The sequence below is a fragment of the Cryptotermes secundus genome, unplaced genomic scaffold, assembly GCF_002891405.2.
Source record: "Cryptotermes secundus unplaced genomic scaffold, Csec_1.0 scaffold737, whole genome shotgun sequence".
In the NCBI taxonomy this organism is placed as follows: Eukaryota; Metazoa; Arthropoda; class Insecta; order Blattodea; family Kalotermitidae; genus Cryptotermes; species Cryptotermes secundus.
In genome coordinates this window covers 676355-690464 of record NW_019727105.1, presented here as the reverse complement: position 1 = coordinate 690464, position 14110 = coordinate 676355, and the positions used below count along the sequence as shown (strand labels likewise).

Sequence of the window (14110 nt, the reverse complement as noted above, 5' to 3'; positions counted from 1 at the left end):
TCAAATGACCTAATCCTTCCAGCCGTACTATGGCCCTGGGGTCGACTCAGCCTCTAACAGAAATGAGTACCAGGAATATTCTTGGAATATTCTTGGGGGTAAAGGGCGGCCGTCGCGTAGGACTGACAGCCTTACTGCCATCTATGAGCCGATTGTCTAGAAAATGTGGGAACCTCAACAACTCACAACCCTATGGGCCTCCACGGCCTGTTACAGGGATACCTTTACTTACTTACGATTTTTTAGTGTCTTGGTAAGTCAGTGTTATTAATTGTGATGAAGTGTAAAGAAAGTTGGTCTGCTTTCAACTGGGAGTGGGGGGAGCGGATTCCTCGTAGCCTGGAGTGGCACTGCGGCCTGCTCCGGCCATGCACAACTTAATTATGTTAAGTAAAAAAACTCTGCACGCGTGTAGGTGTGAGTGTAAAATGTGACCCACCTCAGGAAATTTATGAGACTAACTCCTTCCCCTTCAGTACTGGTAGAGAGCACGCACCCTTCCAACTACTCCTTCGCGAGTGTCGTTACAACTTCCAGGGCCGCGCCATAGCTCAAGCGGTTAGTCGCTGGCTTCCCACCGCGGCGGCCCGGGTTCGATCCTGGGTCTGGTCAAGTGGGATTTGTGGTGGACAAAGTGGCGCTGGGGCAGGTTTTCTCCGAGTACTTCGGTTTCCCCTGCCAATCTTCATTCCACCAGTTGCTCCACAATCACCCTCACCTACCATCTGGGGCTGGTACAATAAGCCAGAAGTGGCCGCAGTACAAGGGACTTAGTCCCACTCCACTAGCAATAAAAAGATACAACTTCATAAATATCAGAAGGAGAAGATAAATGTAGCTGACTGGTCCCCCCCCCCACCCCCCAGTCTTATTCAGGGTCAAACAAAGGTCGTTAGGGTCTGATAAATGTAAAAAGTAACGATATCGCTGTGCTTGACTAACTAAGCACCACTCCATGAAGATATGTAGGACAGCAGAGATATACTAATTAAAAGTTTTCTTAACGCTGGCACTAGATGGAGGTAAGTGGTCAGCTTCTCACGCTCCAGCTGATTTACTCCTGGGGAAAGAGCCCCCGACACCGCCCCTTCCTGGCTTTGTGGGTAATTTTGAGCCTGCCGGGAATGGAACCCGGATTCCTCGATCGTTCAACTCATAACCTGTCGTTGTACTAACTGAGCTATCCCAGCTACTGGTTTCTTGAAAAGCCGTCAACTGGTCCGAAATTTTAGTAAAGTAGACGCACACACACACACAGACGTAAAACATCGTCAGTTTACCTTCATTCAGCAAGGAAATCAGTCCTCAAAATTCGCTTTGTGGTATAAGGTATTGCAGTAACAGTTGTATCTGGTATGAAACTGGACGGCCAAGAGCCTGAACTGAAGGGCATCTCTCTGTGTCCTACCAAATGAGACACACGCATTACTGCTCACATGGGCCTCGCCGTCTGTTACGGTGGTCTGTCGCTTATTATCTAGACTATGCGGCACCAAATGACTGACGAATTAATTAAAAAAAATATTGAGGCATTTGTCCATTGCTAGGCAACGACTCAGTAAACACATTCCCAAAGCATACGCGCTCAACCATAGAAGGGGTTCCATTGTAAGGTTAGACATAAACACGCATTCTTGACAACAGAAGACGGTGTTCTCCGTGGGGACCGTGCCGAGGAGTTATAAGAGAGCACAGTCAGAAGACGGGAGGGGGTACAACGGAGTATTGGAGTAGTGAAGTGTGGTCAGAAGTCGAGAGTGTCCAGTTAAGGAAGATGGCAATGTGTCAGATAGTGATTTGTGAACTGCTGTAACAGGTCCAAGAACTTCGATCATCAAATCCAAAACCCGTCTTATTAGTCAAGCAACCCCCTAATGCGTGACAATATCTTGAAGGAAGCGGTCGTGGCCTAAGGGAGACGTATTTCTGAATTTTCCTGGAAGGACTCAGGAGAACCAAGAGAAACTTCAGGCAGAATAGTCAGTGTCCTGGTTACGATTCGAACCAAGCACCTCTCGAATAAAAGTCTACAGCGGTGCCATTACACGAACCTTCTCGGTAGCCATCTATTGTTGACCACGAGGTGATATATTACTTTCTTGCACACAGTCACGCGCTACACACGGTAATGAGCCTTCGCATTCGGTAAAATGATGAGAATTTCTTGACAAGCTGAACAACTATTGCCTCCTCGTGAAGGACTCTGCATACGCTAAGCAAGGTTACCCACCCCTGTTCGAGTGTATGTGTTCATTTCCTAGTGGGTAGTGGAAAAGTACTTGACGCTTCCTTTCAAACTCAAAATAAGAGAGAAAAAAATATAATAGACACATTTTAAATCTACTATAGCCTTGAAATATTCACGCAGTCATGTTGAATGGAAGACAAGCAGGGATATTTTTACTTCGTTCCTACGAGTATGTGTTACAGATCTGGCATCGGTTTATTAGTCTAAGAGGTCGAACAACATTAGTTCTGCGGTTTGACGTCCGTCTTTATACGGCCTAAGTGCTCAATCTCTTGCTGTCGAACACGAAGGCTCAATGAACACTGCCCACAACCAGTTTCCCAGAGTTTAGTTTCAATGCTGTCACCTTTTTAGCCTACTTTCTTTATTTTGAAGAAAAAATGAAAGTAGGTTTATGATATTACCTTGCTGTCTGTCTGTTTGTTTGTTAACCAACCCCCCATCATTTTTTGAATGCCTGAACAAATCTTCATTAAACTTGGTATATATATCATGGCACCTGAACCCATCTGAACCCATCTCATAAATCCCTCTCATCAGTCTGTGTGTCTCTATGCTTATCCTCCTTATCGTTAAGGCAACGGCTGGGTAAACACGTTCCCGTGACAACGAAGAATTGCTGGAGGCGTTGTTTTATGTGCAGTAAGTGCGCGGGAAGTAGAATATTAGCTCCTTCCGAAACTTTTTCTTAACTTCTTTTCCATATTTTGAGAAAGCAAAAGTAGTTTATGAGATCACTTTAACGTCTTTATTATTATAATTATTTTCCTAGAGGATGCTTTGCATCTTCAGTCCGAGCTACATGTCCAGCCCATCGTATCTCTGTGATCGGTATAGGACACAATATTCCTAGGATTTATTCTCCTTTAATGTTCCATGTTTTCACTATAAAGCCACCGCCGCAAGGTTTGGTAAGGGTATAATTGCAGTTAATTTAAATTTCTTTTACTGTGAGAGATCTTACCCCTTCTTTCGCAAGGAAACCACGAAGATGAAATAGAGAGAGGAAAGATGAAGGTTTGAAGCCTACTGCGGATATTACAGACCAGTTCTCCTCCAACGGAATGGTTGGGTACCTGGGTGGAAGCACGGAAGCCGTCTGTCCTCTGCATTCGTACTGAAATGCCCATAAACAATATTGGTAAGGAAGACGGGGGGTCTAAGTCTACTGCGTAGGCTATACGTCTATTACGAAGCCATAACAAACAAAACAAACACCATGGCTTTAGTCCGCAAGCGAACTATACTGACCGAGCGACCGCAGCTTGTCGGCGAAGTTAGTGCCAACTTTTGCGGATAGAGAGTGTCGCGTGGTCAGCGCAACGGATCCCCACGGCAGATAATCTCGGTTTTCTAGACCGAAGCCGCTATTTCCTTGAAAGAGTTCCTCAATTATCCTCACGAGGCTGAATGGACCCCGTTCTAGACCCACTACTTCTCAGAACATCTGGTAGCGCCGGAAATCGAACCCGGAACCTCTGGATCTGCAGCCAGGAACTGTGACCACTAGACCACATAGGCGGTCAGTCATAACAAACACCAATTCTTCATTTTATCATATCTTTTCATTTCTTTAAGGTAACAAATGATATAAAATTTCCGATAGGAGAGGATTTAAACAGTTATACAGTAAAAGGTAAAATTCTCACTGTGCCTAATTAATTAAGCAATATGCCATGAAGGCATATGGGGGAGTAGAGGTATAGCTCCACCATTCCTTACTTCGGCACTATGTGGAAATTTGTGGTCAGATTCACGCCCTGGTCACTTTTCTCAGGAAGAGAGCTCACGGTACAAAATTGTACTCGTACAGGAGGTTGGGTTAGGTCAAGACGCGGTCTGGAAAGTATGGAGGAAAGAAAAACCTCTTGCCCCTGCCAGAAATTGGAACCCGACCATCCGGCTCGTAGCCCCTCTCTATATCGACTGAGCTATCCTGGCACCAACATTTATAGGGTGTTTACAAATGTCCTCGACGACAGTGGCGAAAGCGAGCCAATGCGCAACAACACTGCGCAGACTAAGAACCTGGAATGCAATGGTATTGCAGCAAAGGTGGAATGGGTTAGCTGGGCAGCAATAAGTCCAGCTCGAATTTCAAAAGTCCTTGTATCGAATCCCTGGAGAGTATTATTTCCACAAAAATTCCGTGGAGCGGGGTTTCTTAATTGACACTCGCCCAGTTCCTCAAAAAACTCCTTCTACCCCCTTTAAAGAAACTCAGAAGCCTTGTTCACAAGAGCATGCCTCTAGACCGTATCCTCAGCCGTATGAATCCAGCCCACATAATCACACATATTTATTCTAAGATTAATTTTTAATTGTATCCTCCACATATGCCTACATCTCCCAAGTGCTTTATTCCCTTCAGCCTTTCAGACTAAAATTGTATATGAATGTCCCTCTTTTGCACGTACGGGTACACAGTCACTGCATATGTGGCCCTCCTTCATGGTGCCTTCTACTCACTATCCACGATAGTCCTAACATTTATAATCATTTCAGTGCATCTCTTGACAAAATTCTGGAAATTTAGGGTGCAATGTAGCCAAATTAAATCTTATGCTGACACTACTGACCATATCTCTTCCCACCTCATGACTCGTGGTACGCGGGTTCAAATACCCGGCGGAGGTCGTCGAATTTTTAAGGGCGGAAAAATTCAGGGAACAAGTCCTCCGGGAGGAACTTTAAGCCGTGTGTCCCGTGTCGCAGCTTTACGGCACGTAAAAGAACCTCATATCTCCAAAGGAGATCACTAAGCCAAATTCTAGGACGTTTCCCGCCCAACAATAGTCTCTAAGGCCTCTGATAGATGGGGGAAGCATTATAGACACCACCAAGCAAGTGGAGGCCGAACTCGCTTGCTCGGCGGGACTGATGGTACGCACCATTATCGGTAGGGTATAGAGACTGGTAGAATATCATACAGGGAAACACAATGGGCCAATACTGGTCTAAGTGCATGGGGAAACCCACCCTCTCCAATAACTAACTGACTAACTGACCATATCTCAACAAAAATCATGGGCGTATGAATATGAATATATAAAAGCACAGAGTAAAAATTAGTTCGAAATACCGATAAACATAATGCACATGTCAAACTACAAAGAGGAAAACGTTAGTCTCTCAGCAATATGTAAAATGTAGGATCCGACTCAACGCCAATCTCATTTTGACGAACATCCTTTCATCACAAATGTGGATCTGGCGACCAAATCATAGCGGTATAACCATTACATCAGGCCTGGATGAAATGCCACTACTAAAAGATTAGGTTACATTAGATTTAGAGATTAAGCTTGCAATACGGCTTGCTGGCGAAAATGTTTACAGTCGCGTATATCCAGCTGAGTCGACACCAACCAACATATATTGCAAGTTTCTCCTACTTCCTGGCCCCGCCATAGCTCAAGCGGTTAGTCGCTGGCTTCCCACCGCGGCGGCCCGGGTTCGATCCCGGGTCTGGTGAAGTGTGATTTGTGGTGGACAAAGTGGCGCTGGGGCGGGTTTTCTCCGAGTACTTCGGTTTCTCATGCCAATCTTCATTCCACTAAATTCTCCATCATCATAATCAACCGGGGCAGGCTATAATAGGCCAATCAGTGGCCGCCGTACCGAGTGGACCCAGTTGGACTCCACCCCCCACAAAGCGAATTTAAATTAATTTTTTCTCCCAGTTTTGAGGCCACCTATCTATTTATCTGTGGTTATACAGCCCTTGTGGACCCTGACTGTTTTTTTTTCCCAGTTTCTTAACCAATAGACAGTCGGTAGGAGTCCTTGGACGGGGGATCAGCCGTCGCAAGACCTCTACCTACACATAACAACACAAACACAGAATAAACGCATACAGACATCCATGCCTTGAGTGGGAATCAAACCCACTAGCCCAGTGTTCGAGCGGGCGAAGACGGTTCATGCCTTAAGAGAGTGCGGCCACTGCGATCGGCGTTAGAAGTCACCCACCTCAACAAAACGCTGTGCATTCTTTTTGCTCAATTTGGCAACAAGAACACTCGTCACTTCGTGAGTCTGTTGAAGACTCGGGGCAAGAGGGGGAGGTTGAAGAGGTTTGTACTCTGTGCGGTTGTAAGAAACCCTAGATTTGGGAGCTAATTAAAATTCAAGGAATTATTTGACTATCACTAAAAGATGACTCTAGAGAGATAACTGGTTATAACTACAAAGTGAAATAAACATTCGCAAAATGAAAACAACCCGAGGAACAAATAGTAACAATAATAACAGAGAAAACGTATTTATAGTTGTAGACTTAGGGTGAGACAAAGGCTTGCTGTTCCCAGTTCCTGATGACAGATGAATGTGGAGCACTGGTTAAATGTTAAGTGACACGGAGAAACCGAAATGCTCAGAGAGAAGCCTGCCAACAAAAATCCCACATGGACTACCCTGGGATTCAATCTGAGCCTCCATGATGACTATGATATACGAGTAGCAAGGAAGTTCCCCTATTGTGTGTGCGAGTGGGCGAGAGTGTACATAGACACAGAGCGAGGAAGTTCAACTTTATTCAAATGTTTAGGAGAGTAAGGTAGAAGTAAACTTGTCCCTGTATTTAACTAAGTAAGCACTAGGCCATGAAGGCGTATACGAGAGTGGATGAATAGATCCACATTTTCTTGATCTCGGCACTAGTTGGGAGCGAGTGGTCAGCTTCACGCCCCTGCCTCTTTACCACCGAGGGAAGAGCCCCCTGTACCCATAGGATAGGAGGTTGGGTGGACCTTAGAGTCGGTATGAACGACATGGAGAACAGAAAATTCTAGACCCCAACAGGACTCGAACTCTGGCCCCTCAGTCGTCCAGCCAGTAGTCAGTCGCTATACCGGCTCACATTTAGGAGAGCAGGTAACCAAAATTATGTTACTGAAGTGAAGTGATTAATAAATTTGGGAAGCGCGTATTTCCATTCGGTTCAAAGTATTTGACCTTCATATCTCCCGTCTAAGGTGTTAAGACTATTACGTAACTGGCTGTCGCTTTTTACGGTGTGAAAACTGGTCCCTTATCGTAAGCGAAGTATACTGATTAAGGGTGTTTGGGAACAAAATGCTCAAGACAATATTCTGACCTATGAGGGATGAAGTAAGAACAGAATGAAGGAGAAAATGACATAATTCGAAGCTTTAGCAAAATATTATTAGAACAGTTACAGGACAGCACATATGGCAGAGATGAGAAGTGCGTAAGCATATATTTTATCGGAAAACGTAAGAGGAGAGAGAAAATTGCAAACCTAGGCTCATGTGGGAGGGTGTCATGAATGTCCTGACCATCAGAGCGAATGACTTATAGTCACAGAACCTGTCGACGGCAGCAATCAACCCCACATTAACCAAGTCTTGTCTAGAAGGGGACGCTCAAACTCCACTGGACTTAGAATAGTTAAAAGCGACCTGAAATCCACAATATACTGACAGAAACATGAATTTTGCGCCGACAGGAAACGTCTCTTCGGCCGGAAGCTATCAGCGCTACCTGTGCAAAACTGCTTATGCGAAGAATTCCTAGAAATATTAACCCATGATTGTATGCATTTCAAGGTCAACTTCGAGTGCCTGCCATGCACCCACACAATCAGGCCAAACAACAAAGTTGCATGTTTTAACAGGGCTAGAGGCAGAAAGAAATATTACGTAAACGTACACCTACACGGAATGGAACTTTGGACGTGTCAGGGACGATCATGAAGGCCCAGTGTTATAAGAGGCACGAACTGGAAATATCGGCCGGACTAAGACAGCACTCATAGGCCGCGCCATGGCTCAAGCGGTTAGTCGCTGGCTTTCCACCGCGGCGGCCCGGGTTCGATCCCGGGGTCTGGTCAAGTGGGATTTGTGGTGGACAAAATGGCGCTGGGGCAGGTTTTCTCCGGGTACTTCGGTTTCCCCTGCCAATCTTCATTCCACCAATTGCTCCACAATCACCCTCACCTATCATCTGGGGCTGGTACAATAGGCCAGAAGTTGTCGCAGTACAAGGGACTTAGTCCCACCCCACTACCAATAAAAAAAAGACAGCATTCATGGAGCTGAGCCCTTCTTGAGGACCCACACAATTCTGCAACTATTCTAGAATTCCCCAGCATTTTATGGAACCCGAAGGTTCATTACCGTGTTCACAAGAGCCCTCCACTGGTCCTTATCCTGAGCCAGATAAATCCAATCCATAGCATCCAATGCTATCTCTCTAAGATCCGTTTTAATATTGTCCACCCACTTACGACTCGGTCTTCCCAGTGGTCTCTTTCCCACCAATGTCCTATATGCATTCCTCTTCTCCCCCATTCGTGCTACATGCCCTGCACACCTCATACTCTTTTGCCTTGATAATTCTAATTATACTTAGAGGAGAGTAAAAGTTATGAAGACAGTTTTTAGAGATAGCTTTCAAAACATTGTACTTGCATTACGTATTAACGAAGCTGATCGCCCGAAAAGATTTCTACATTCTGTCATTTCGAGAACTTCAAATGTCCTATGAGTTTAACGGATTTGCGGCTACTTTCGGTCACTAAGTGGCAATGCAAGCTAAGTACCACTCAAATGGCCGTTTCTTTAATTCTTCCGAACTTCGACGTGTAGTTGTCAGCATCCCCGATTATTATTTCGCAGTTTTTTCTCTTGCGGGTTCCACAATGGGGACGCCGAAATACTAAACATAAACTATGAAATAAATTCCATCTTCAAAATCCTCACCCGCGCATCTCACTTGACCCAGCCTTGCTGAAGAACTTAAAAATAATTAGCCTGTCACTGCAGATATTCACTGAGTTTTAATTTCTGCAACGCGACACGGCGTGACTTCCGCGGTAAGATGCTGGAAATGACATCTCAAAGCTGTTCTCTTCCCCAACTCCACGGGGCAGAGTCCTTCGTAAGCTAGCAGTCGGTCACCTCATGAAGAAACTCCTCACCTTCTATGGAAAGCACGAGAGACTGTCTTTGGACTATATCCTGAGCCAAATGAATCAGTCTCTAAGATCTATTTCAGTATCATTCTCTCATCTGCGCCTAAATTTCCCAAATGGTCTCGTCCTTTCGGGATTTCCGAGTAATAATTTGAACGTTTCCCAATTCTCCCATTCCCTGTCAATTTAATTTAAGTTTATGATTCATCTTCTTAGATCTGACAATCGCAAATTTCCGTCAAATTTCATAAAGTCCACCTTCAGTCCTCTCGTAACGAAATGTCTCGCCATCTCCTTCTGGTGACCCATACACAAAGACATGTGTGAGGACGATTATGCTTTGTGTCTCGCGTTTTTTCCGACTGTGCCTTTTTGTTGTTCATCCAGTTTCAGTTCATGTTCGTAACAGGTCAAGCACAACATTGCTTCAGCATTTATTATCATTGAAATAATGCGGCATTTCTCAACCACTTGCATTACAATATGGTTCCGTATGTTCTACCCTAGCCGATCACAGTGGCCGCTCGGTCTAAGGTACTGGGATAGTGAGTTCAAATTCCACTCAAGGCGTGGATATTTGTGTTTATGCTGTCCTGTGTAATTAGCAGCCTTGCGACGGGCTGATCCCCCGCCAAAAGAGTCGAACCGACTGTATATATGATTAAAAAACTGTAAGAAATTTAACATGGGCTGTAGCGCCCATACAGCCCATACCTTAATACTATGAATGTTCAAATATATTTCAGTATCTCAAGGCGCATCAAATCGTTTTTGAAGATAGTGCAAGTACATATAAATGTTTCGTGGTTTATTCAAAGATAACTTTCAGCCCATCAGTTAAAAGGTAAGCTGTAAAAAAGGAATTGGAGAGACGTTAACGGAAGAGGCCTTCGCCCATAAGATCCTAATCCCAGTTCTCTTCTAATATCTTCATCGCGCTTTAGGCATTATTCTGTATCTTGCAATTTCTGTTATCGTCATTCTTCTCACTCCTCCTTTTGTTAACGTCCTGTGTTCGGAGTCATCATAAGTATGCCGGTTACTCTATAAAATGTTTCTTTGCGGTTTGTTTGGGCTTACGGTTACTGCTCTTGGTTTTATAATTTTACATACCTGTTGAAATCTGTTATAGTTTTAGTCTGTATCATTTCTGCATCTTAGATACGAGTAATTGAAATTCCTTTACTGATCTGTGGATGGAAATATTTCACGTCAAATCTGGGGGACTAATTTACGCCTACCTAATCACACGCTTCTTATGCCGAGAAATAAATGAAATGGCCATTCAATAAATAATTAAACCTTTACTGTTCTAAGAAGTTTTGTGTGTCCCCTATATCTAAAGGTAAAGTTATCACTGTAACAGGCCGTGGAGACCCACAGGGTTGTGAGACGTCGAGGCTCTTACATTTTCTAGAGATTCTGCTCACAGATGGCGGTAAGGCCTTACGCGCCGGCCGCCCTTAACCCCCCCCCCCAGAAGATTCCTGGTACTCATTTCTGTTAGAGGCTGAGTTGACCCCAGGATCATAGTGCGGCTGGAAGGATTAGGTAAATTGAAAAATCCACCTCATCGGGACTAGAACCAGCGACATTCCAGCTTGCAGCATAGTGTCTCAACCAACTACGCTACTGCGTAACCCCCCCCCGCCCCTCCAGCATATATAAGATATGAAAATAAGTGTCCGGCGAACGGGTTGGCAGGATTAGAAACATTAGCTTTCAGAAAAGGCCAGTAAGATAACATCACCTGTCGCTGAGTTGCTTCTAAAAGGCATTGACTCATGCAGCCTGAACGCAGTATGATTTTTCCACCTGGGAATCTGCAGTAGACTGTTGTGCAGACCAGCTGCTGCCAGTCAATGTTACATCATGAATATGTTAACGCTGTACTCGTCATGCTTCATTTAAGGCAGTCTGGTGTTCATTTCTTTTCTTTTCATTCCTTTCCAACATGCGCAGATGGAATATTTGTCGGATTTGCAGTTTTCTGGGCGCAGTAGGAATATTGCTGTCTTCTGGGGCGTGATGCACCGTTGTTGGGTAAATACGTACACATCTGACTATGCAGCCTTATGTGCCTACACAGTGATCTTCAGAATATCAGTCCATCTGTCTGTATTCCCACCCTCTCCGGAACTGATAACAGGGGCATTTTTGAGGAATTCGTATTCCAAACTATACTTTTTGACCATATCGCGTAGATGGGACCTCCAATTAAATTGATGATCAAAAAGTATTTTGTATAAAATATTCGTTAAAATAAGCTCTATTAAGAAATCTAAGAATGTTCCAGGCATCTGTGGAATTCAACGAGCGACCTGTTCTGTAAGCCATATTTACTTTATATAAGAAATCCATTTTATGGCAATATAACCACCAATACAAACGAATGCTGCGGGGAATGTGTTTTGGAAGCCCTCCGTTGACAAACGTGCTGCTAGTTTTAGTTCCTCCGTTTGTGAGCATTTGCAAATTAGTGCCAGCTCTTATAAAAATGTGCGAGTTTTCACATGAACTTGCAGAATCAGAATGGAACAGCCTATATCCGTAACGAGACAATAGAAAATTAAGTAAAACAACTTGAACACTGAACAATACAAAAATCTTCATTTTGTTTCCAGAATTTATGAACTACTGTCCCTATATCATTCTTACAGATTTAAAAAACAGAGTTACCCTACAATCGTCTTTGTACACCTGGTCACGAAGATGTGCAAGGCAATACAAGTTGCCTGTAGCTCCGAGAGGTCCTAACCTCAACACCATAGCGAGATGAGTCGCCAGTTATACCTGCCAAGGAAACTACTCCCAATAAGTACGGGGCTCTGTCGTCCTTGAATATTATTGTTGTACCTGCTATTATTATTATTAGTAGTAGTAGTAGTAGCAGTAGATTCTAAAGGGTTCTGACGATGGTGGATGACACACAGAATTACTGGGTTTTGGGGCTTTTTCCATCGTCCGGAATTCTAGGTAATAGAGGACACTCAAGGTAATAGAGGCCAAGACGTTTCGGAAACTGGATCTGTTTCCGTCTTCATGTGAGAAGGAAGACACATACTCAGTTGAGCTAATCCAGGTCCAGTGACTGAGATTAGCCCTTTCTAAGGGGTTCAACTGAGTATGTGTCTTCCTTTCTCACCTGAAGACGGAAACAGATCCAGTTTCCGAAACGTCGTGTCCTCTATTACCTAGAATTCCGGACGATGGAAAAAGTCTAAAAACCCAGTAAATCTGTGTACTATTATTATTATTATTATTATTATTATTATTATTATTATTGTCACTCGTGCTCACTTTGTAATTGGCCCTTGGGCTGCTGGGTTAAAAGCAAATAAATAAGAACTGAATTACTGCTGCTACTACTACTACTACTACTGCTGTTGCATGTTTCAGTGAGCGAAGGCAAAAACACACTGACCAAAGAAAGGCACATAATTCTCTTGCCGCGTACTGCAATAGCGGCGTTGCCAGATATTACCAGTGACAACATAAACTTTGTCAACAGGTTGCGAACGAAACTAAGTAAATGAAACTAAACGCGAAGTGCAACAAACCCAAACTATTGCGAAGCTATCACCAAACACAGCAGCAATGTATATTACGGTACTTACCAAGCCGGCAGCAAGCAAGTCAGCACATGCTCTGGGACCGCCTCCTTCCTCTCCACTCGAGGGGGGCCACGCGACTGAGAGCCAGCTGGCTGGCAGGCATTCACCGGGCAAGGTAAGTGACGGGCAGAAGTTGTGTACGTGCATCGCCACGCAGTGCCAACCATCGTAAAGCGATTAATTAACGAAATGGCATTCTGAAAACAAAATAGAGTGCACCAACATAATTATGGACTCTTAAGAGACGTCGAAATGTCTCCATGTTGTTTCTACACGGTAGGATACACAACAAAGCAACAGGCAATAATCAACCATCGGTATGCGATACCGTATTGCCTGTATATTAACAGCCAGGATATCAAAGCATCTGGTAGTTTTCAGATTGTAGTCTCCTGGGTTGTGACACCGTGTAGACTGGTGGGCGGATACAGACGTTTCGGAGGAATATATTTGTCATCTTAAACAAAACTCATATATGGTAGTTTGTGAACACATCTGTGGGTGATTACAATTAATATTTAATATACAATTAATATATTCATGGAGCATTTCGAAGAAATAGCAATAGACACAGCTGAATACAAGCCTGCAAAATGGCTGAGATATGTCGACGACACGTTTGTGATATGGCCATATGGACCGGAAGAGCTACAGAAATTTCTTCAACATATTAACAACATCAGGCCTACCATCAAATTCACTATGGAAGTTGAAGTCAACAATGCACTTCCATTCTTGGATGTTTTGGTTATGAAGCAGGGTCCAAAACTGACCACCAAAGTGTACCGAAAGCCTACTCATACTGGTCGTTATCTTCACTTCAAATCCAATCACCCACACCACGTAAAAAGGGGAGTTGTTCATAGTTTGATCAACAGAGCGAAGGTCATATGTCAAAACAAGAAGGATTTTAGTAAAGAAATCAGAAACATAAGACATGATCTAATGCTCAGTGAATATCCTAAAGAATTCGTGGACTCTGTATTGAAGCCATCGACAAGAAATCGTCCCTCTTCAGACACAACATACCGAGGCACTGTAATCATTCCGTATGTCAAGGGTATCGCCGAGAAATTCAGACGCATCGGGAATCGTTTTCAGCTTAGAACAATCTTCAAAACGAAACATACACTCCGGGGGACATTAATGAAAACTGGACCCAGTAGAGATGCCCAGAAAACGAAGCAGTGTGTGTATAGCATCCCTTGCGACTGCGGCAGATGTTACATCGGTGAAACTAGCAGACCCCTAGAAGTACGCATTAAGGAACACAAATATAATATGACACAGGGTTTGCTGGAAAAGTCTAAA

General features: G+C 44.0%; 1 protein-coding gene across 1 annotated transcript in view; it reads right to left on the bottom strand.

The window, feature by feature from the left end:
• LOC111864470 (band 3 anion transport protein) overlaps positions 1 to 12905 on the bottom strand; it is a 206153-nt gene extending 193248 nt beyond the window's left edge. The window contains exon 1 of the mRNA XM_023851732.2: positions 12803 to 12905. The gene's annotated coding sequence lies outside the window, so the exon portion shown is untranslated. The remainder of the gene's footprint in view (positions 1 to 12802) is intronic.
• Positions 12906 to 14110: the final 1205 nt, after the last annotated feature.